This window comes from Aedes albopictus, chromosome 3, assembly GCF_035046485.1.
Source record: "Aedes albopictus strain Foshan chromosome 3, AalbF5, whole genome shotgun sequence".
Classification (NCBI taxonomy): domain Eukaryota; kingdom Metazoa; phylum Arthropoda; class Insecta; order Diptera; family Culicidae; genus Aedes; species Aedes albopictus.
In genome coordinates, this window is record NC_085138.1 from 150,259,384 (window position 1) to 150,284,680 (window position 25,297).

A 25,297-nucleotide genomic window follows, 5' to 3' on the forward strand; every position below is an offset into this window, starting at 1 on the left:
AAAACAACATATTAAATTTAAAAGTTCTGCACTTAGAATGTGACCAGTTGCTTTTGCACTTGATAAACATGTGCAGCGCTATCGAATCTTTGTCGATTCAATTATGATAAAATTTATGTGCTTCGCTTTTGAATTTTAATCGTTCAGCGCATGGTTTTCATTACGACGAATAATGAAACCATTTCCACGTTGGATTCACTTCAAAATAGAAATAAAAGCAAAATTTTAATTATTCGACTGAGCTGGTTTTATTTGTTGAACTATTGTTGACGAAGAGGATGAATTGCCCCGTCGTGGGCTCCAAGGTGGGCTCCGGTCGTTCCTTCAATGTTTGGGAAAGTCTCTAATTGGCCGGATGGTTGTGTTGGCATGACGGAACTATGCACTCAAATTAATCGACTGATAGATTCTATGTGCACTAACCTCATGGATTGCTGGCGAGAGAGAGAATTGCCCGTTTATGTGCAAGTAATAAAATCTATAAGTACGACATTTGCTATTTATTATAACTAAAATATATTCCAAGTGTAGCAGCATAACATCTAACCTTGCGCACATAAAATCTAAAAGTAAGAAAAAAACATAAGAAAACCATAATGGCGCGCGAATGTTTTGCCCGAAAACGAGTTGTTGAGAATTCGACTGGAATATTGGAAGTTCACAGAGGTAAATGCATAATTTATTCATTATTCATTATCATTATAATGTTATGTTCTCATAGATCGATAGTTTCTTTTCCAGAATTGAAATCGATCGCTGGCATGCAGAACCGCCACGCAAGTAGAACCTAGGGGTGATGTTGGAGCATCCGGATGAAATGCGACTGTTGCGGAGACCGGATCACAGTCGTTCAGCTTATCCGTCATCATCAGGAGACAGTGGACACAGTCCCATAGTTCCGTCATGCCAACACAACCATCCGGCCAATTAGAGACTTTCCCAAACATTGAAGGAACGACCGGAGCCCACCTTGGAGCCCACGACGGGGCAATTCATCCTTTTCGTCAACAATAGTTCAACAAATAAAACCAGCTCAGTCGAATAATTAAAATTTTGCTTTTATTTCTATTTTGAAGTGAATCCAACGTGGAAATGGTTTCATTATTCGTCGTAATGAAAACCATGCGCTGAACGATTAAAATTCAAAAGCGAAGCACATAAATTTTATCATGATTGAATCGACAAAGATTCGATAGCGCTGCACATGTTTATCAAGTGCAAAAGCAACTGGTCACATTCTAAGTGCAGAACTTTTAAATTTAATATGTTGTTTTTTCTGAGTGTGGGACTGTGTCCACTGTCTCCTGATGATGACGGATAAGCTGAACGACTGTGATCCGGTCTCCGCAACAGTCGCATTTCATCCGGATGCTCCAACATCACCCCTAGGTTCTACTTGCGTGGCGGTTCTGCATGCCAGCGATCGATTTCAATTCTGGAAAAGAAACTATCGATCTATGAGAACATAACATTATAATGATAATGAATAATGAATAAATTATGCATTTACCTTTGTGAACTTCCAATATTCCAGTCGAATTCTCAACAACTCGTTTTCGGGCAAAACATTCGCGCGCCATTATGGTTTCTTATGTTTTTTTCTTACTTTTAGATTTTATGTGCGCAAGGTTAGATGTTATGCTGCTACACTTGGAATATATTTTAGTTATAATAAATAGCAAATGTCGTACTTATAGATTTTATTACTTGCACATAAACGGGCAATTCTCTCTCTCGCCAGCAATCCATGAGGTTAGTGCACATAGAATCTATCAGTCGATTAATTTGAGTGCCGATTTCTTTTCTAAAAAATTCATCTACAACACATCTTTATAATTTTTTAATTGATATTTATATAAATATTCGTTTTTCAGGCAGTTTCGCAAGAATTTTTTTTTAAACTGCAATTAAGCATCCGCTGATATTTCTGCTGAAAACTCTGACAACATAGTACATGAATAACGGTTTTGGGACTCAGTTTTTAATTACAAGCCAATGATGAGTTTTATAACTTAGTAATTTCTCAATTTATTTGAAACATTGAGAGCTTTTAAAATTATAAAAGAAGAAAAATTCAAAAAAAAATCTCAAAATTTCAAATAATTTTTGCTGATGGATTAATTTATGGTAAATTTGAACTTTTTCGGTGGAAAAATGTTTATTGCAGTTATTGAATTATTCGTGGAAACTCCGACATTTTTTATTGCTCGAAATTCAATTATTTATGGGAAATTTTGATTTATTTACGCACTGTTTGATTTGTTTATGGAAATTTTGAAGTTTATCATTGCTCACACCCCTACTTGTTTTTTGGCAATTCCTGATATTGTTATGGAAAATGATCAATTTTTAATGGATCGTTTATATTTTAGCCTATTAAAACAAAAAAAAATCATGGGGAAATATGTTTATTAAATTCTTGAATGATTTTCTGAAAGTTAAAATTGGAGTAATAAGTGGACGTATTTTAAAGAAATTCCTGTAGAAATACTTGAAGAAACACCTTGGAAAGCTTCTGTTATGATTCCTAGAATAAAAAAACTTTATGATATTTCTAAATAAATTCATGTAAAAATTCCTAGAACTTTTTTCTAACAATCTACAGAATCTGCGGAGAAATTTTTAGAGTTGTCTTAGAGGAAATGCTTTACAAATTTTCAAGAAGACTCTACATGAACTCCTGCAGAAATCTCTGGAGGATTTCTCGCCTGAACCACTGAAAGTAATAATGCAAGAATCTCTGGAGAAATTTTCTGCGGAAATTTTCAATAGAATACCTTCTAGAGCAACATATTTCTTGAACGAATTTCTAAAGAAATCTCTGGAAAACTTACTGAAGAAACCACTGAAAAAATTACGAAAAAATCTTATCAATCTCTTCGTAAACAGAACCAGCGCACCTGAGCTTCTTATTTTAAGCCTATTACAAGTGAGCAAGAACAGAATAATAAAATGCACTGCTGTGTAAAACTTGCTTCTTGAGACTTGTGCGTCTGAAGTTCTGATGCACTGTCGAAGCGGGATTTCAAAACGTTTGCTTTTAAGGATTTCTGAAGAAAATATAAGGAATTTCTGAAGCAGTCCGTGCAATATATTCTAAAATAATGTTTTGAAAAATGACATGAATACATCCAGAGCTTACCCTGGAATTTCCTTCTTGATTTCTTCAGCAATAGCTCCAAAGATTCCTTCCAAGATATTTCAAGAACTTCCTCCCGGAATATCCATCAATATTCCTTCAAAGATTCCTCCGGGTATTGCTCCCGGGATTAATCCTTGAAGTTCATAAGGGCGAAGTATTGGAATTTTTTATGGATTTCTCCACTGATTCCAGGAATGTGTTTCCGGGATTCTTTCAGGAATTTCTCCCAGATTTTTTCCCAGGCCTCCTCTCAGGATTTTTCCTGGGATTTGTTCAGGCATTCTTTCTAGGAATTCTCCTCGGACTTATCCACGGTTTTCCCCTGGAATTCGTTCCAATATCCTTCCCAGAATTTCCTAAGGCATTGCCTTCAGGGTTTGTTTTTCAGAATTCCTTTATGGATTCCTGAACTTCCTCCCAAGGTTCCATTCGGGATTACGCCCGAGATTACTCCAGGCATTAATCTAGAGATTCTTCAGGGTTCCGAAATATATCCAGAGCTTCCTCCCGGAGCTATGCCAGAGATTCTCCAAGAAATTTCCTTCGAGATTTTTTCAGGGATTGCTTCAACGACTCCTTCAGAGTTTCCTTCCAAGATACCTCTAATATTCCCGAGATTTCCTTTAAAGATTTTTTCAAGGTTTTCTCCTGGAACTTCACAAGGGGGAAGATGCCCTAGATCTTTAAGGACTTCATCCAGGATTTCTGAAGTGATTCCTCCAGGGATTTATTTCCGAGATTCTTTCTGGCATCTCTCTCAGATTTTTTTTCAGGATTCTTCCTGGGATTTCCTCAGGTGTTCTTTCCAAGAGTTCTCCTGGGACTTTGGGACTTATCCAGGGATTTCTCCTGGAATTTCTCCCGAAATCCCTCCCAGAATTTCCATAGGGATTACCTCCGGGGATTATTTTTTTCATAATGCCTTCTGGGATTCTAGAAACTTCCTCCCAAAATTCCACTAGGGATTACGTCCGATTACTCCAGGGATTAATCTAGAGATTCTTCAGGACAGTCACCCATAATTTCTCCAGAGATTATTCCCGGGATTTTTACAAGGACTGTTATAGAAATTCTTACAGTTTCTCACAAGAATTCTTCCTGGAATTCTTCTAGAGATTTTCTTCTACCGGGACTCTTCGCGGACATCTCACAGGGATTCCTTCCGGACACCCCTTAGAGATTCCTCACGACATTCCTCCAAAGGTATCGCCCTGGATTTCCTCAGAGAGTCAGAGATTGTTTTTCAGAATCTCTCCAAGGGTTCCTCCCGAGATTTCTAATGCAGGACTATTCCCAATACACTAATAGAGAAAAGAAGAAACAATCGATGTGATTTGTGGATATTTTAAAAGCTCAAGAAGTTCGGAAGTTACATCGAACAACAATGTGTAACAATGAAAAGCTCAGCACTAATTTACAATCACAGATTTGAACCCCTCGCGTAGCTCACAAGCTTCCATATCTACGACAACCCCATTACATCCCATCATCGCGCGCAACACAAGACAAGGAAGAGAAAGTGATTTGCTGCGCGCACCACCATAGCTTCCATCGATATATATCAATCCACACTGCACTGCACTCTGCTACTCTGCTGTGAGGAAACATGCGCGCAACTTGTTGCAACCCCCGTTTATTGGACGGCGACGCGTTCGCGTTCGGTTCGCCCGGATCGAAGAAGTTAAGGTCCATGGAGGAGAGGTCTCTTTGTTGTGTGGTGGCTGCACTGCTGCAGCAGCGCGCTTCCGCAATTCGCGTGCAACCTCAACTTCTGATTATTTATTGCCAACGTGTCTCTCCCGCGACGGACGAAATTGGCTGTTCGTGCCAATGGGTGATCACTGCGCGCGGATCACTACAGTGTTGGTCAATGCTTTTGTAACATTTATATGTTTTTCAGGCCATTTCGAAGAAAGCCGATTAGGTGGATCGGTGAATGTCGCGGTACTTGGTGAAAACAGACAGGCAGGCGCTAACACCAGAATAGACTGAATAGTGAATATCATACGCACGTCATTCACTATCCTCATTTTGTGACCATCACCAATGATATGGATATGATTGTCATGACTATCTCCTTCACCTCTTGCTGCCGGAAGTAGAGGCACACACAACAGTATGCAAAATCCATTTGAAGTACAACCATCAACTGCTATACTGTATCACATGGGTGATTCAACAAACCTGATCTGATGATCATCTCGTGATGGTCATGATAATTTGCATAAAAAAATCAGCCAAACGGGTTAATAAAAATAAGAGATATCCTTTCTTGTTGAATGTTGAATACGAATTGACCAATACTGTACATTGATTAGCTCAAGCCAAGTTCGGATAGTGTATTTTCGGAGGAGGTCCAGCTTAAAACCTGTGTTGTGTTTTGTGCAAATTAAATAATCACGAACTTTGAGCTTTCGGTACTCCCCGGCTTGAATCGACAGTCGCTCAGTTTCAGGAGGCAGCTAGAAAGAAATGATTAAATATTTGATTCGAATAGGAGCACCTTCACCGTTGTTCGGGTGGTGCTTGGGGATTTATGGGTCCACACCAGGTGGGCCCCTACAGTCTGCCGTATTATGAATTGGTTTTCAGAATATGATAAATGGCCTAATGGGGCCCAGGAAATCTTACCTCAAGTGATAAGTTGTGTGTCCGGAATAGGCGTTGTTTAGTGAAAGTATACGAACCGAACCGGCTGACGTCAGCCTTATTTCGGTTGTTTGATATTACTTTACATTTTTTTTTGCCACTGGAAAGAGTGTGGAACAGTGGAACTGAAGACCCCCCACTTTTGGACATTATTGATGAGGTTCTAAGATTCCCGCGGGGTCAACCTGATTGAACCCGACCAAGCGAGAGCATCATTCATCATCCGGATCCAACAATGACGATCAATGTTGCACACAGCTCGCTCGCTATTCAGGGCAAAGTGTATCCACTCCACATACAGCAAAAAACAATTAACTTCGTAATTAACTGTATATTCCTGCGCGCGCGCGCGAGCGAAGAACTCGTTCGCGTTCGGATCGGGGGCTCTCTTGAAGTTTGCCATTCCTCTTGGAAACTGTTTTTCAATCAATTCCACACCCCTTCGCGCAAACAGCAACCAACGATGATAGAGTTAGAGTGCTGGGATGGCTTGGCTGATGATGATGAACGATTGACCGCAACGGAACGTGCGGGCATGAACATACACACTTACATGACGGATTCATTGTTCGATCTATAGAATTCGGGCAATTCGTTACGATCACCAAAGCAAACGATGATACGGCGGTGATCGGATAGAAGCTGCAAAAAGTGGCAATTGAAAATGGTTCGTTGTAATCAATAATCCCACATGGGGAATTTTGCCAATCCACTTGAAAGTGTACGATCACATAAAAAATATTGGATTATTTTAATAATTTGTAGTAGAAAGTCTTCGCTAAACACTCCTGCACTAGAGTTTATAAATTCCTCCAAGGTTCTAAAAGAGAACCTTTTCCGAGAATCGAGGATTACTCATTAGTATTATCTACAGATTTTTAAGCTTTTTTATGCTTGTTACAACATTTGTTGTATTTAATATACCAGCCCTAAGAATGCGCAACGCCCCTGCACGATAGGACACATGTAAGAGAAACAAAATGAAACATTACAAATGCACGAAACACAACATGCAACACAACATAAATTGTGCTCTGTTATCAAACTGGATAACGAAGTCCAATCCCAGGATAACGAAGTTTTATAATTGTTCTTGTGTCCATCTGTCAATCCTGTGATCGTATTTATATCTGGCTGGTTGCCTTTAGTTCGCAGCGATAGTTGCTTTCATAGCTTGTGTTTGGTCTAGGATTTTCCAATCCTAAAGGGGGACAGATGCACAAACCACAGTATAACCTACAAGATAAATTGAAAAAAAAATGTTCACAGCAATTTACAAACGTAACAAAATCTCTGGAGAATTAATTATATCGGAACAGTTTGCTCTTGTGAACTTCCGGGAGCATGACCTGGAGGAATCCTTGAAAGAATATTGAAAGAAATCCCGGGAGGAAGCTCTAGAGGTATTTTGGAAGAAATCTAGGAGGAAATTCAATAATCTCTGGATGAATTCATGTCGAGAATATTGGAGAAATCCTTGAATGAATTATGGGAGAAATCCCAGTAAGAATTGCTGGAAAATCCATGGAGGATCTCTAGGAAGAAACTCTGGAGGAATCCTTGAAGAGCCCACCCCCCCCCCCTCTTTGAAAAACTCCCGGAGAAATCGTGAGGAAAATTTTTGAATAATTACTGAAAGGAATTTCGGGAGAAAGAAATTCCGTCAAGAATTTTATGAGGCAATCCCGTTTTGATATCTGGATAGGATTTCGGGAGTAATCAAGGGGGCAATTCCTAGAGGAATCCCTGAGGAAATCCCTGAAAAACAAAAATCCCAGATGAATTCCTGAAACAACCCCTGGAAGGAATCGCTGGAGCATCCTTCATGAAATGCTGGGAGGGATCTCTTCAGAAAACGCAAGGAATATGTGAAGTAATTTCTGGAACAATACCTGCAATTTCCCGGATGAAATTTCTGGAACTATCTGGGTATTTCAGACTCCAAGAAAAATCCAAAGCCTTTCTGGGGTCTCTTGGAAGGTTTCAGGGGCGTTACAAGGAGTTTTAGAGGATTCCAGGGAACTTCAAGGGGTTGCAGGAGATTTTAAGGCTTTCAGTGGGAATCAAGTGAAACCTTTATGCAACCCCGTAAAATTTCTGAAGCTTCCTTTTGAAGCCCCATGAAACCCTATCAAAACTCTTGAATCGTTCCAAAAACTCCCTAAACGCCTCTTAAACCCTTCAAATTACCCTGGAATTTTGAGAGTCCCATCAAGTTTCCTAGATAATCCCAGAAATGTCCCTGAAACCTTCAACACGCTCTTGGAACGTCCTGTATTGTCTTTGAAACGCCACTGAACCCCCCAATTTACTGTACAGTATAATACAGTACTGTACACATATAATGTGTTACAGGAGTTTCTCCAAAGATATTTTCATGTTGTCGGGATATTTCTCCTAGAGTTGCTTCCGGCATTCCTTTTGAATTCTGTCCGGTGATTCTCCTAGGATTTCTCAAGATTTCTTTCCGTGATTTCTCCTAGAATTTCTACAGAATTATTCCTGTGATTTTCGCTGAAGCTCCTCCCAGGATTGTTCTGTAGATTTTCATGAGTTTTCCAATGAGATCATCCCGCAATTTCTTCTGGAAGTTTTCGCGGAATCGCTCCTAGGATCCCTGGACGGGATTTCTTCCGGAGTTCATTCTGCACTGTCTGCAAGAAATTATCGTAAGCTTTTGTCTAGAGCTTCTGCTGGGTTATTTTTTAAAGAATCTCGTGGGATTTCTCTTGCTATTCCTTTTGGAGTTTCTAGAACATCTTTTAATGCTTTGAATTGGGAAGCACGAATGGGAAATGTGCATAAGGTCTGAAAACGAGGGAATTTTGTGTATTGAATCAAGTCAGTACTTTTAATGCAGAAACTCAATTCTCGAAAAAACATTTGGGCGTTTGAGATGGCACCAAGAGGGTTTCCTGGGATGTTTCAGGGATATCTTGGAGAGACCCAGGGGAGAATGTTTAAATTAAATTTTCTGCGAGTTTTAGGTACGCTTAACCCTTTGGAGACGGGATTTACACCTATCTGGATACAACCTCGCTGGTCTAGAACACGTTTGTTATGGTTGATTTTCTCTGGGCACATATAACCCATCCGGTTCCAAAGGGTTAAGGGGCATTCCAGGGAGAATTTTGGGGATTGAGGTTTGTTTTATAAGGGTTTAAAGCGCTTTTAGACACGTTCTTAGATGTGTAAGAGGCGTGTCAGAGCGATTCAGGGACCTCCAGGGCGGTACCTGAAACCCCCAAAAACGCTAAAACACCTCTGAAATCTTATAAGTAATCCTAAATCCACCGGCGATCCCCGGAAATCCCCCGCAAAGCCCCTGAAGTGCCCCCAACTCTTCAGTAATCTTCTGAAATCTCACAGAGCTCAGTGGTGCTCACAGTGCCCTTAGAAACCGCCCCCCCCCCCCCCCAGAAAAACCATCTGAATTCTCCTTAGAAACCCCTGAATCCTCCTGAGATCACCTGAAACGCTCCGAAGACCCCCTGAAACTTCCCTGCGACGCCCCGGAGAAATATTGACTCCCTAAAATGCCTTTGATAACCCCTGAATCACCCTTGAGATCTCCTCTCGAAACGCCTCTGGAATCCTCTGATTTTTTCTGAGAACCACTGGATACCCCCCGAAACCATCTCCGATACCTTCAACACCCGTGGATGCCCTGAGGCTAGCTCGTATGCACTAAACCAAACCCCGAAAGAATTTTGAAGAACTTTGTTAGATCCTCTGGCAATAATCACCCGAGAATCTCTGGAAGAAATCCCGGGAACTGCTCTTGCAGAAACCCCGCTAAAACTCCTTTAGACGGACTCTGGTAGAAATGCCAGAATCAACTCTCAGAAGTCCCGGAAGAATCCCCGAAAAACTTCGGGAAGAACCTTGGGAGCAAATAGGGGAAACTCCCTGGATAAAGTCTTCGGAGGCACTCCTGGACAAATCGAGAAAGAAACTCCAACAAACCTTTAGAACTTCAAGACAGAACCTTGTCGCTGTCCTCGTCAAGATTCGAATGAAGTGTATAGTTCACTCCAAATCCTTACGCTGTTTTGCACACCGTTCGTCGTTGCTTTGATCAGTCTGGTCAGCTTCCCAGAGAAGCCGTTTTCGTCCATGATTTTCCGAAGCTCTGTGCGGTCGATACTGTCGTACGTCGCATTGAAGTTGGGTCCAGATATTCTCGTCATTTCTGGAAGATTTTCCGTACGGTGAAGATCTGGTCCGCTGTCCACCGGCCGTCGATGAAGCCGGCTTGATAACTTTCCACGAACTCATTCGTTTTAGGCGACAGACGACGGAAGATGATCTGGAATAGCACTCTCGGGGGCATCATTCCAATGCTGATCGCTCTGAAACGCTCTGAAATGTTCGCCATGCTTGTGAATGGGACAAATTACACCTTCCACAAACACAAAGGGACAAATTCCACTCCTCCGGACTATCAACCGGTGCAGACAGGTGGCCAACTTTTCTGGGCCCATCTTGATGAGTTCAGCTGCGATACCATCCTTACCAGATGCTTTGTTGGTTTTTAGCTGATGAATGGCATCCTTAGCTTGCCTCAGCGTGGGAGTTGGACCATTTCCATTCGCTGCTGCATTGGCGTAGTCGTTCTCTCCGTTGTCGTGGCCTCCCGTGCCTACGTCCTCCACGCCATTTAAGTGCTCGTCGAAGTGCTGCTTCCACGTTTCGATCACCTCACGTACGTCCGTCAAGAGGCCTCCGTCCTTATCCCTACATATTTCGGCTTGCGACACGAAGCCGTTGCGGGATGCATTGAGTTTCTGATAGAACTTCCGTGTTTCTTGGGAACGACACAGCAGTTCCATTTCTTCACATTCCGCTTCTTCAAGGCGGCCCTTTTTCTCTCGAAAATTGGCGGGTCTGCTGTTTCCGCTTCTGTTTGTAACGTTCCACGTTCTGTCGGATCCCTTGCTGCAGCATTATCGCCCGCGCTGCGTTCTGGCTTGGGCCAGCGGTCGCACTCGCGTACGAGTTGCACGTAGAATGCGTTCTTGGCATCATCAGTAATTTCGGTGTGTGGGGGCTGTGCACGTTGGTATCTATCTCAGAAATACAGTCAAATAGAATGTTGGTTGGATATGGTTTAGGGTTGAATGTTAAGAATGGAATAGAATGTCTTAAAGAGGGCATACCATTTTATAATAGATACTGCTGATAACTCTTAACAAAGTCCATAGAAATGAAACCGTTTTCATGCTCCATTTCCTAAACAGCTGATGAGATAAACCGCAACCTACGCAATACTCAAAGCAACCGTAACGCTGGGGCGGTAGCCGATAAAAACAGAAAAAGGGAAAATTTCCTCCACGTGCTCCGAAAATTTCTCCCTTTTAGCCGTTGCCGGGTTGTGGCAGCCTTACCTCAGCAAATTCTTTTCCTATTGAACCGTTCTTGCCGGCACGTATTGGACGACGCCGGTTCTCATCTAACTCCCCAAGTGCTCTCCTCTTGGAGAGTAGCCGGTCATGGTTACTAGCACCACAACCACCACCACCATCACAGCTGACTGACCGAATCAGGTTGCGTTCCGTTTATTCGCCCTCTTCGGTTTCGACTTGTTTCGTTTTGTTCCGTCCGACACATTCCCATCGTCATCGTCATCATCATCACCATCCAGTCAGTAAGAGTCAGTCAGCAGTCGGTCCGGGGGCAGCGGGATTTTCTCCCGATCGATCGATCGATGACGAACGGTGTTAGCTGTGTAGCTCTGAGCAGTCAGCAGTCAGCAGGTATCGGAAACGACGGCGGGAGCTTCAGTGCCGGTGCGAGCTTCGTGGTTGAAGGCTCGCGCTTGGACCCCCGAAAAATTTCGTCCGCGTTCCACCGAGACTCGAGAGGTTTTAGTGCGGCCGTTGATTCGTCCGTCCGGTGAATCGGTGCGCGTAATTCGCCGCGGTTTGTGTAGGTATAATTGGTGAATTGAAATCGAGTGAACTAGATCGATTCGGTGCCCGGGGGTCGTCTTTTTTTTTCTATTTGACATTTCGCTTTGTGAAGAAAACGTTGGACTAATTATCGGCGATAAATTACCATCATTGTGTGCCGGGAGCATGTGGGTCAACGGCGACGGCGGCGACAGCGATGTGCTGAAATTGGTTTTGCCTCGTAGTAGGGGTTTGGCGACCACGTGCGACACGGTGAGATACTTACTATAGGCTGGTGCGCGTCGTGTGATGGTCATTGATTTTCTGAAACAATTTTAATTACAAAAGGTTCGTAGTGAAAACATAAGGACTTCGATTTTCACAATACATGTTAGACCGTGGTTAACGATACTTCATTTATTTATTTAAGTATTCAAAGTTCACCGTAAAACGTAGTTAAAAAAAACTGTCGATGGGACAACAATGGGTTACCACCCATAAACATTGCGACTGTCACTCTCCAATCTCGGACATTCCCAGCGCTTATCAGATCACCTTCCACCTGGTCATTTCACTTTGTCCGTTATGCTCCACGTCATATTGTACCTTCCGGATCATTTGGGAACACAATCTCTTCATAGTTGCTTTCCGGTTGCTTGGTGATCTAGTTACTACCGCTTCTGATTAGTATGCAGAAGGTCCTGGGTTCAATCCGTGGCCCGTCCCTTTCCTCCTGCCTTGTATCTTTCTATCTACTTTCTCTCTCTTTTTTTTTTTTTTTTCTTTACTCTACTCTACTCTACTCTCTATCTCTCTTTCTCTTCCAACTGTCACAACACAGTGCTGATCTATCAGCTAACGTCTACAAGCTATGCGACCAAGCGAACTGTGCTGCTTCTAGTTCAGAGCAATCAACACACAATCTATCACCTAAATAACCCCCTATCCATGGATCGCATCACCGACCAAAGGTGACTCTCAGGTCTCCCATCCTACCCTACTAACAAACACCCCATCCATGCTGGTTGTGGGGACGCAGAGTGCTCTCGGTTCTCAGTAGCAATAACCATCACACTTCTAACATTCCTTTCCCTTTCCAACTGACTGTAAGAACTTGGCCACCGCCGTTATTGATAAAAAATATGTATGAGCTGCCCAAATTGCACTTTGAGAATATGTTTAGTCTCCCAACCCTTATTCATTTGGATCTCACTGCAATTTATACCAGATCAGATCAATCACGGAAGAGCAACCGACATGTACAGTCAGTCAAAGCTAACAATAAGCAAAGCTAATCCCAGTTGCAGTTTTCAACCGATATTGATCGACAACGATGGTCATTTTCAGCTCTACGGCGAGAGAACTGACAGAGTTAAAGAGCTTCATTGATGAGCGATCCGCCCAAATATCATTATCAATAATCCACGCTATCTGGGGTCTCCAGTTATCCTAGTGGTTAAGGCTATGGATCGCCAATCCGGAGACGGAGGGTTCAATTCCCGTTCCGGTCGGGAAAATTTTCTCGACTCCCTGGGCATAGTGTATCATGGTGCTTGCCTCACAATATACTGATTCAGGCAATGGCTGGCAAAGAAAGCCCTCCAATCAATAACTGTGGAAGTGTTCAAAGAACACTAAGTTGGAGAGAGGCAAGGCAAGTCTCAGAGGGGACGTAAAGCTATAAAGAAGAAGAAGAATCCACACTCAACCCATGCTGACAGATTTGTCTCAAGCGATGGCTTGTGAGCAGTGTTTGAAAAGTGAAGCGTTTTTCCCGAACGAAGCAAAATATGTTCTTCTTTGGAAAGAACACAGAACACACGGCGCTTTCCAACCCAGAAGCCATATGCCTTCATTGACTAATATGCTTCTGAAGCAATTGGGAGCAGAAGTAATAAAAAATATTATTGAGAGTGAGAGTGTTACTCTCTGATTTTCTCTCTTCGCCGATGTATACAGCTATGAATATACTGGATTTCATCCCGTTATTACAGTGAAAGTGACATAAGCCTAAATCAAACCAATCATAATAGTCACATCCAAATTTTTTTACCGGTAAAGACAAAATGATTGATTTTACAAGTATTGGGCTACTGAACTAAATCATTTCTGCATCTTCTCCCTCACTGCTGCAGGTAAGACCGAATGGTCTCCAGTCGATTTGCTTCACGAGCCTACCGACCGATGAGGAACAGCGGTCGCAGTTGGTTCGGTTTCTCTTTGCCCCCTGTGTGTGTTCGTTGGTAGTGGTTGTGTAGTAGTTGGCGATGATAACTGATCGTATTTTTCACATTCACTCGGATTCAAGATTCAAGCACTGCTTGTGAGAGTGAGTATCCTAAAAATCACTCAGTGCTGTCAAAAAATGCAATGTCAAAATTTGCAATGAAGCTCAGTATATACAGCATTTCCGGAAGATTTTCCGTACGGTGAACATTTGGTCCGTTACCGAGCAGCCGTAAATAAAATCGGTTTGAGAACATTCTACGAACGCATTCACTTTAGGAGACGACGGAAGATGAAATGGAATAGATATTACTATGTAGGTGGTATTCAAAATGCTGATCACTCTAAAGTTCTCACGTTCATTTGATTATCTGTACCTATTGTGAATAGGACAGATTACCCCTTCATTCGATCTCTTAATCACAAAGTTATTTCTGGCGAATCTGTAGAAAGTTTTAATGCCAAATTTAAAGTTAAATTCCCATAAAAAGACATTTTTTTAGAAATGTATTTTAGGAACTACATGGAGGAATTGTCGGACATATATTTGAAGGAATAGCTAAAACAAATTGGAATAGACGAATTTTCTCAGAAGTTCATCCAGTTGAAAACGTTTTGTGGAATAAATGGAAAAGCTTTCATTGGATCTGCAGACAATAGTGTTGTGAAAAATTAAAGATGAGATTTTTGACGATTGCATAGATTCCTGAAAAAATCCTAAATTTCATTGATTTCATTGAGAATTTCTAAAAAACGGAGACGTCTATGTGGGAGTATTTTTCAAACTGTTTGACGATGAGCACTGAATAGAAAAAACTGCAAAGGACACTCCAATTTTTTCCACAAAAACAATGCATTTTTTTAAAAGAATTTCCCGATGAATTTCTTGAAAGAATTTCAGTCAACATCAAGAAAGTTGACGTAACTTCCGATACGATTTTCAATAGGGTAGATATGTACTTCGTCATATACGCTAATTCCCGTCATATCAGACCGTCATATCAGACCGTCATATCAGACCGTCATATCAGACGGAAAATAGCCAATAATTACATATATTCCAACTTACCTTTGTCAATGCCTCATCAGATGAAACAAACACATGTAGACTGTCAATAATCAGCCCCTTTAGCATCGGAAATCAAATAATTATTCGAAATTTCACGTATCAACTTCACTCCACTTACGAGTGGAACACTTTTCTCGTTTTGCATACGACAAAGGTAAGCAGCTAGCCGAATTATTTTTCATCACCGTTCAATTTTTACTTAGTTCGCATTCACATTCCTGAATATAAGAAAATCACTTAGTTCCCCATTTTTTGCGTTATCTTCAAAAAAATCATCTAAAAATTACTTAAGACGATTCCAACGATTTCTTCAAAAATTACTCAAAGGATTCCGTCAGAAATTCGCTCAGTAATTCCTTCGTAGATTTCTTCAAAATTCTCCAGAAACTCCACTAGGGATTTCTCCAGAAATTTGTCATAGAATTCTTTTAGAAAATATTGCATGGATGACTTCACAAATTCCTACTTGAATTTCTTCAAAAATTTCTCCAGGGATTCCATCAGAAATTCTTCTATAGATTTTTTCTGATTGATGTAGAATATCTTCCAGGGATTTCTTCAGAAATTCTTTTAAAAACTCCTCTAAATTTCCTATAGCGATTTCTTTAGAAATTCGTCCAAGGAACGCTCCAAATAACTCCAAGCATTTTATTATAAAACCTTCCATAGTTAGTTTTATTCCTGTAGATAAATCTGTCAAGGATTCATTTCAATTTTCTTTCCAAGGAATCCAATTCCCTCGCAAGTTTTTCGAGGGATTCTCTTGGACAATTTTCCATGGGCTCCTCTCAAATTTTCCACATAAATTCTTTCCGAAATTGCTATTTCTTCAGTATTCTATTTCTCCATGTATTTCTTCTGAAATTCCACAAGAGATTCCTTCAGAAACCCCTCCAGGGATTAATTAGAAAAATGTTCCACGGATTCCTATAAAAATATTCCATCGATTCCTGAAGACATTCCTTCTGGAGATTCATCCTGGAAATCTTCTATGGATACCTCCAAAAATTCGTTTATAGGTTCCGAATGAATTTCTTCAAGAATTCATCTAGAAAATATTTACTGAGTTCTTCCACAATTGCTCCCTGGATTCCCTCAGATAATTTTCCAGGTATTCTTTTTAAAAATCTTAGAAGAATTGCTTCAGAAATTTCTCCAGAGTAGAAAATGTTTCATAGACTGCTTCTGGAATTACTCCATGATTTTTGGTCAGAAATTTTGCCAGTTTTCTTGAGAAAATTCACTATTGAATACTTCATGCCATCATGCCTTTTTGCAAGAACTGCTCTATACAAGTTTTTATGAATTTCTCACAAACTTTTTCAGGGATTCTTTCAAAAAAGTATTTCAAGGATTTTTTCAGAAAGTCTTTCGGTGTTTTTTTTTTTCGTAAATTCTTTACGTTTACCTGAACGACTTCCACGAACCTCTCTAGGTATTCCTTCCAGAATTTTAATTAGAAGCTCTCGCAATTATATCCTTACGAATTTTTACATGGACTGACTCTAATATTTCTGCAAGAATTCCTTCAGAGGTTCTTCAATGATTTCTATCAGTGATTACAGCAAGAATTCCAGCAGAGATTCCCACAAAAATGCATTGAGAGATTTCTTCAGGAATTTCTCCGAGTACTCTTCCATTTATTAGAAGAACCTTCTCCAAAGATACCTCTTCAAATTTCTTCAAACATTCTTTAACCTTCCCAAGATGTTAAGTCAGGCGCACTACGACTGCGCCTTCAGTGAGCCTGTCTGGGTCATATTGACCCCAACATCCTTCTAGGGTTAAGGTGAAACATCAAGAAATCCCATTGCAATTTCGCATACAAACTTTAGAGGCACAAATCTGACGAACGAAACATCGAACCAAGCCGCACTCGTTTATCCTGGCTTTGCTCACTTGTAAAAAAAGACAGCTTTTCTATTTCGAGCGCATTTGTTTACAAATTTTCAGGATTGGTGCACGTGAGTAGGGGCAAAAGTCGGCCATTGTGGCAGTCTAATTTGTATTCTCTGAAGTTTCTCCTTAAGACAATTACTCGGATTTTCTCTAGAAATATTTACTAGGAATTTCTTTTGGAACTCTCGAGAAGTTTTTTACAAGTATTCTTTCAAGAATTTTCAGACGTGTCTCCTTGGATTCTTTTAGTAATTTCCCTGGGATTCTACAAGGATTTTTTAAAAGAGCTATTCTTATGATTTCTACAGGACTACACACTTAAAATAAAGTACCGTATTCAGCTGTTCTATTTTCGGTAAAAGTTCAGATTACCGAATATTCAGCAAAACATTACCGAAGTTCAGCAAACAATTACCGAACGTTCGGTAAACGCTACCGAATCATCGAAATTTTACCGAAAATAGAACAGCCGAACAAGGGACTCTAAAATCAGTGTGTAGAGATTTCCTCCAGAGATTCCTTCTGATACATCTAGAGACTCCTTCGGTATTTCGATGATTGCATTAGGAATTTCAGCCGGGATCTTCCTAGTGCTTTCTATAAAAAAAGCTTTTAAGGATTTCTACGAAAATTTCCTCCAACGTTATTTAAAAAAATACCTTTAAGTGATTGCTTTAGAAATTACTACTATAATTCTTTCTGACATGTTATCCAAGGATTCCTTCAGAAACATTTCCTGAGATTCCTGTAGATGAATCTTCAGGATTTTTACAGACAATTCTTCTGGGATTTTTCTAAAAGTTCTTCCAGTGAATTGCCAGCTTTTTTTTATTTTAGACTGCCTCTATTATGTTTGGGAACAGAGAAAATTGTCACAACATGATTGATAGATTTCCTAAAGGAGAATCAAGTAATGATGCTTCGAAGGGTGACTGAAAATAAATACTAAAAGACTTCTTGGTTTTTTTTTGTGAGTTGCATTGTTTTTTGTCATGGTTCAGAATTTGTTTGAATCATCTGAATCATCTTAAATGAATTTAAGAATTCCTCCAAAGGGTTTCACAAGGATAACTTACTTACTTTAGCCGAGGCCCGTGGCGTAGTTGGTCACACGTTCGCTTCATATGCGGATGGTCATGGGTTTGATTCCCAGCCCCGGCACTTGCAATTTTTCGTCAGTTGCTCTTCACCGAGAGCGGCTGACACTGATTCCTTCTGAGCCCCATGGCTCAAACGGACCCAGATACCTGGACATCGACGAACTGCTACTCATAATGGACCCCCTACGGACTGGAAAGGAGCAACGGCCATCCATCATCCTTGTGCTCATCATTCTACCATGTATAGAGTAGAAAAGTGAAAACTTACTTACTTGCAAAAAAAAAAATCAAAAAAATATTTTTGAAAAGGTTATTTCATAAGCTTAAACCGCTGATTTTTTTTTTCGTTTTTGAGTTATGGCCAATTTTGTTGAAACATGTCCAAATGTGTCATACAGTGATAGACATTCGTTTAGCCGAGGCCAAAAACATTTCAATAAAGTGTCAGGGAACTTATACAAAAGATTTTATGATAAAACTTTTTTATCGTAGTGATAGTATATCTAGTACTGTGTTATAAAAACACTTACATATACACTGAAACAAAAACGAAGGTAATAACCCTTCAAATGACATTTTTTGCCTAGACATTCGTTTAGCCGAATTGTACAATTTTTAGAATTCCATTATAAAAAAATAACAAATTTCGAAAAATATCCAACAAAATCATTGTGTATGGTGACCTGCATTATAGATCGACTTGTATTAGATCGTTTTTGGAAGTGTTGCCATATTAATTTTGCATGCATCTCATATAAATATGTCATAATATTGTAAATGTTTCCAAATTGAGATTTGATGTAGTTATTTTTATCGGAGGCATTTCAAAAAAATCTAATGAAAGTTTCATGACGAGTGCAGGTCAAAAATTTACGAAAAACAATGTTTTTAACAGAAAAAAATAACGCAAACCATCAAAAAATCACGTATTTAAGTATTGTTTTGACGAAATATGATGGTTTCACTTGCATAAATGACAGCGTTTACTACTATCACGTCTTCTTATAGCTCCCAATATCTTCTAGACTGTAATAACATACATTAGACGGCTCACATTTCGAGAAATGGCACCGAAAGTATACAAATTTCTAGCAAGAACTACCGTCAAGGCGCCATTGGCAAGGCAAAATTGTATTGGTGAAAATGAAGGGAAATTGTCATATTATTCAATCATAATATGGAAATAATGAAAAAATATTCGAAGGCATACGGTGAATGGCGCCTTGACGGTATGTATGTATGTATGTATGAGCATCTGCTTTTAATTAAACAGGGTACAAAAATTCTGACACTTCTTGCAGTTCTTTCACTTAGCAGTCTTCTAATTCATTTAGTAATGCTAGTATCAAACAGGTATACTCCACGGGCATTAGGGCACGTCTTTATTTCAACGCAGAACTATTTATTTTAGCTTTTTTCAATCCCATTTTAAGGTTTAACCAACCAAAAACCATTATACTTATTTTTTTCATGACATTTTATGCAATAATTTGAACATTTATAACAATAATTCTGTGCCATATTTTCAAAACTGCTAATCTAGCTTACCTTTGAGTGTTTACAGAAATCATTTTTCTTAAATGAATTTGTTTATCATCGCTTCTCCTTATCGGGACATTTTTTCTATAATATTTCTCTGAATTTCACAAATAAATAAACTTTTAAGGTCAATTATCTTGCTAACACGTCATAAACTAAATGCCTTGGGGTATATCCTCGAAATATACTCACGAAATTGCAAAAAATCTATTGAAAACCAATTTTTCATTTACCTCGTCTAAACGAATGTCTAGGCAAAAAATGACACTTAAAGGGTTTTAACCCTCGTTTTGTTTTCAGTGTATATGTAAGTGTGATGTTTCACATTTTTATAAAAAAAAGTACTAGATATACTATCACTACGATAAAAAAGTTTTATCATAAAAACTTTGTATGAGTTTCCTGACACTTTATTGAAATTTTTTTGGTCTCGGCTAAACGAATGTCTATCACTGTATAAGCCTTTTCTTTGAAAAATTATAACTCAAGTACAGACCATCGTGAAAAAAAAATTTTAAAGAAAATGATAGAAAATTTTCTCAGGAATCCAAAAACAAAAATATGAAGTGGAAAAAGTTTCCCACAAAATTTTCCACCGTTTAGAAAATTCAAAAAGAAGAGCAGGAAAAACTATTCCCGAACTCGCGGAAAATTTTCAAAAAAATATTTTTGTGAAGGTAATTTTATAATCTTTGATCGCTGATATTTTTGGAATGGACATTTTTTTCTTTCTTGAGTATTGGTCAATTTTGTGAAAAATAACCGTGTACCTACCCATATTATATGGTCATTTTTCACATAATTGGTCATAACTCAAGAACGAAAAACAAGTGCATTCCAAAAATTTCAGCCGTCAAAGCTTATGAAACTATAACTCAAAAACGAAAAAAAAACTGCATTCCAAAAAATTCAGCGATTAAAGCTTATGGAATAACCTTCCCAAAAATATTTTTTTTATATTTTTTTACGAGTTCGGGCATTGTTTTTCCGGCTTTTCTTGACGAATTTTCTCAACTGAAAACTTATTCCAGGTCATATTTATTTGGATTTTTTAGAAAATTAGCTTTTATTTTCTAAAAAAAAAACTTTGTTTATATGATACTTCGTTCTTGAGTTATGATTTTCCGAAGTAAGTAGTGTCAGGGGAAAACAAAGAATTTCCACCTGAGTTTTCCGGAAAAATAGGCGACCCTGATTTTTTCTCATTTTTTTTGTTCATATATCCATGAGCCCTGCCTGTGGAAAAAGTTTCATGAAAATCTGGGACCCTTCGGCCCAATCCCGTACGGTAATAAAAAAATACTCACCTTTTTCAGAATTTCCGCAAGAGATTCTCAAAAATTGTCTTCACAACTTCATTTACAATATGATAAAAATTTCACTGCTGCATTCGTGCAAAGTTCCGACGAGTTTGTGCAAAGCAATAGTTGTTCAAATCAACCGAGAAAGCAAGAAAAACTTAAATTAGAAATTTGATTTTGCGAAGTGTTTCTTGAGAGTTCAAGGTATTTTCTAAAATTACTTTAACAAATGCCATGTCTTTCAGGTTTTTCTCACAAGTTTTTCTTTTTATCATTCAATGAGTTTAATAAACTTCATCAATGCATTTTTCCTGGAATCGTTGACGTATTTCGGTTGTGCCAAATGCCTACAAGCATCCAAACAAGAATAGCTAAATTCTGCAAAAATATCCTGGAGAAATCATTGAAGACTCCAGGAGAATTTCCTAGAAGAAAATTCTCAGAGGAATGCCAAGACAAATTTCAGTGGTGGTTAAAAAAAGATTCTCTGGAAATCTTTCACGATTACTTGCATGAAGCATGGAATACAAAAAAAAACGACAGATTCTCCTTATGTAATCACAGGAGTACAATTGTGTAAAATTTCTGGTTCAAAGTATCAATTGAAACAATTTCAAATATATTTCTTACTTGATTTCTTGCAAGATTTTCTAAAATATTCAAAAAACGGTTCGTTTATTTATAAATTTTTGATAGAGTACTTCAAGAATTTCGTTCAAAATAAGGTGTATGTTCGGAAAAGATCTCCGATGCAATGGTTACAGCACTTCGAGATGTTTTAGCTTATCACAGGCGTTTAGTTTGCCTTTTGATTCTGTAGTATTGTGTGGCTTTATTTGTTAAAGATCCGGACTATCGGTATCGAGTCGTAGGTTCAAACCGCACTTGAACCAAGAAGTTTTTATTTTTTGAAAATATGTCTAAAAAATTGACGCACATACTGCCTTCAAAATTGAGGCTTTTGCGTTGTTCCCTTCTTATTGATTTACGTCGAATTTGTGCAATATGATATTTCGCTCATCACGCGTTCGACTGCTCCACTCGCCTTTCGTGTTACATTGCATTGCAACCACCTCCACCTCGGTAATCCACCAAGAAGAAATCCTTCTCCAAAAAACTTATCGAAAGTAGTCCACAGTAGTAGCAGCAGCAGTGCACCCTTTCCCCAATAATTGCAAGCCGCTGCGCTGGCCGATGCTTCTTCTTCTGCAAAGGAGACCTGTTTACCACCCCGAAAATTTTCCACGCTCCACCGCGCACTCTCCACACGCTCATCAATGACGGCGATCGACAATCGAAGATCTACTGAAAAAAAAAGCAGAAGAAAAAAGTTTTCTCTTGACCAAATCCGCGCGCGCGCACCTGCGTCTGTGCTCCGCTAGGCCCCGAGACCCGCGAGCTAATTGTTCTATTTTACAGTTCCTCCTCCAATAGCAGCAACAGCATCCAACGCAACAGGAAAAAAAGCGCAGAGTGTGCAAGCTCCTCGCCCCAAACAGTGAAAATGACCGACAAATAGCAATATAAGAGTAACCAAATAATAAAAAGTGCAAATCTCGAAAGCGAAAAGGAAAAAATCCTCTACCCGAAAAACGACGAAGAAGAAGAGAAAAACCGAGAAGCAATCATCTGTGATAACCCAGTTCGTCAGTTAGTGGTGGTTATGGTAGTGCGGCGCGGCGAAACAAGGCGAAACAGGCGAATAGATAAGTGAATTTCTCAAATGCAATGAAGTGAGATTTCGTTCGCGAGAAGGAACGGTGGAAGAAAGAGACGAAGAAGACGAAGAAGTCGAAATAGCCCTCCCCACTTCCGAGAAGCGGTGTGGGAGCATCCAGTTGTGAGAGTGAGTATTGGGTTGGGGGTTTTGAGGAAAAAATCAGTTTTCCGAAAAGTTATGTTGCTTAACTGTTGAATGGAAGATGTGCACATTTGAAGTTTTTCCTTCATTTACCAGTCATTTTTTTTGTGATCCACCAGGAATTCTACCAGGAATTCCACCAGGCATTTCTCCTGGAATTCCACCAGGAATTTCTCGTAGAATTTCTCCAGGAATTCCATCAGGTATTTCTCCTGAAACTCCACCAGAAACTTCTAGAAATTCCACAAGGAATTCCTCCAGGAATTCCTCCAGGTATTCCACATGGAATTCTACTAGAAATTCAACAAGGAATTCTACCAGGCACAAGGAATTTCACCAGGAATTCTACAAAGCACTCCATTATGAATTACATGTGAAATTCCTCCAATAATTCCTCCAGATACTTCTGGAATTTCTCCATTAATTCCACCAGGAATTTCTCCAAGAACTGCACCAGGAATCTTCAGGAATGCCACCTGGAATTCCTCCAGGAATTCCACCAGGAATTCCACAAATAATTCAACAAGGAATAACATCAAGCACAAGGAATTCCACCAGGATTTCCTTTAGGAATTACACGTGGAATTCCTCCAATAATTCCTCCAAGAATTCCTCCAGGAACTCCTCCAGGAATTCCTCCAAAAATTCCTCCAAAAGTTCCTCCAGGAATTACTCCAAAAATTCCTCCAGGAATTCCTCCCGGAGTTTCTTCAGGAATACCTCCAGGAGTTCCTCCAGGAGATCCTCCAGGAGTTCCTCCAGGAGATCTTCCAGGAGTTCCTCCAAGTGTTCCTCCTGGAACTACTCCTGAAGTTCCTCCAGAAATTCCTCCAGGAATTCCTCCAGGAGTTGCTCCAGGAATTCCTCCAGGAGTTGCTCCAGGAATTCCTCCAGGAGTTGCTCCAGGAATTCCTCCAGGAATTCCTCCAGGAGTTGGTCCAGGAACTCCTTCAGGAGTTCCTCCAGGAGTTGCTGGAGGAATACCTCCAAGAGTTCCTCCAGGAGTTCCTCCAGGAGTTCCTCCAGGAGTTACACCAGGAATTCCTCCAGGAATCCCACCAGGAATTCCTCCAGAAATTCCACCAGGAATTTCTCCAGGAGTTTCACCAGGAATTCCTCCAGGAATTTCACCAGGAATTCCTCCAGGAATTCCACCAGGAACTCCTCCAGGAATTCCACCAGGAATTCCACTAGGAATTCCTCCAGGAATTCACCAGGAATTGCTCCAGGAATTCACCAGGAATAGCTCCACGAATTCACCAGGAATTGCTCCAGGAATTCCTCCAGGAATTCCACCAGGAATTTCACCAAGAATCCCAAAACTTGCAGAAAGCTTCTTCAAAAAGTTTGAAAATGCTTCATCCAGATGCTTAGAAAAACTTTTTTCAGAAACTTGGAAAAGCTTCTTCTAAAAGCTAGGAAAAGCTGCTTCCAGAAGCTGAAAAATTTCCACCAGAAGCTTGGAAAAAGGTTCTCCCAGAAACTTGGAAAAGGTTCTCCCAGAAGCTTGGGAAAGCTTCTTCCTAAAGCTTGGAAAGCTTCTCCCAGAAGCTTGGAATAGCTTCCTTAGAAGCTTGGAAAAGCTTCTCTCAGAAGCTTGGAAAAACTTCTCTCAGAAGCTTGGAAAAGCTTTTCTCAGAAGCTTGGATAGGCTTCTCTCAGAAGCTTGGAAAAGTTTCTTCCAGAAGCTTGGAAAAGCTTTCTCTAGAAACTTTGAAAAGCTTCTCTCGACAGCTTGAAAAAAGGTATCTTAAATGCTTGAAAAAACTTCATCCTGAAGCTTGGAAAAGCTTCCCCCAGAAGCTTGGAATAGCTTCTCCCAGATGCTTGGAATAGCTTCTCTCAGAAGGTTGGAAAAGCTTCTCTCAGAAGCTTAGAAAAGCTTCTCTCAGAAGCCTGGAAAAGCTTCTCTCGGAAGTTTGGAAATGCTTCTCCCAGATGCTTGGAATAGCTTCTCTCAGAAAAAAGGTATCTCAAATGCTTGAAAAAACTTCATCCTGAAGCTTGGAAAAGCTTCCCCCAGAAGCTTGGAATAGCTTCTCCCAGATGCTTGGAATAGCTTCCCTCAGAAGGTTGGAAAAGCTTCACTCAGAAGCTTAGAAAAGCTTCTCTCAGAAGCTTGGAAAAGCTTCTCTCGGAAGTTTGGAAATGCTTCTCCCAGAAGCTTGGAAAACTTCTCCCAGAAGATTGAAAAAGCTTCTCCCAGAAGCTTGAAAAAGCTTCTTCTAGAAGCTTGAAAAAGCTTCTCCCAGAAGCTTGGGAAAGTTCTTCCCAGATGCTTGGAAAAGCTTCTCCTAGAAGCTTGGAAAAGCTTCTCCCAGAGGCTTGGAAAAGATTATCCCAGAAGCTAGGAAAAGCTTCTCCCAGAAGCTTGAAAAATTTTTCCCAGAAGCTTGGAAAAGCTTCTCCCAGAAGCGAAAAAGCTTCTCCCAGCAGCTTGAAAAAGCTTCTTCCTGAAGCTTGGAAAAGCTTCCCCCAGAAGCTTGGAATAGCTTCTCCCAGAAGCTTGGAAAAGCTTCTCTCAGAAGCTTGGAAAAGCTTCTTCCAGAAGCTAGGAAAAGCTTCTTCCAGAAGCTAATAAAAGCTTCTTCCAGAAGTTAGGAAAAGTTTCTTCCAGAAG

The 25,297-nt window shown here is 40.0% G+C and overlaps 1 protein-coding gene and 1 long non-coding RNA gene across 8 annotated transcripts in view; both read left to right on the forward strand.

Annotated features, from left to right (window-relative positions):
• The window catches only part of LOC109424009 (uncharacterized), a 406,914-nt gene that overhangs the window by 299,996 nt on the left and 81,621 nt on the right, over positions 1–25,297 (forward strand). The gene's annotated exons all lie outside the window — the stretch shown is intronic.
• LOC134284142 (protein doublesex-like) overlaps positions 1–25,297 on the forward strand; it is an 85,066-nt gene that overhangs the window by 56,548 nt on the left and 3,221 nt on the right. For 4 of the 5 annotated variants that reach the window (XM_062842476.1, XM_062842479.1, XM_062842478.1 and 1 more), the window contains exon 2: positions 22,236–22,662. The gene's annotated coding sequence lies outside the window, so the exon portion shown is untranslated. Of the gene's footprint in view, positions 1–1,395; positions 11,956–22,235; positions 22,663–25,297 lie in introns of those variants that run through there. The other variant, XM_062842481.1, reaches the window with a different exon arrangement.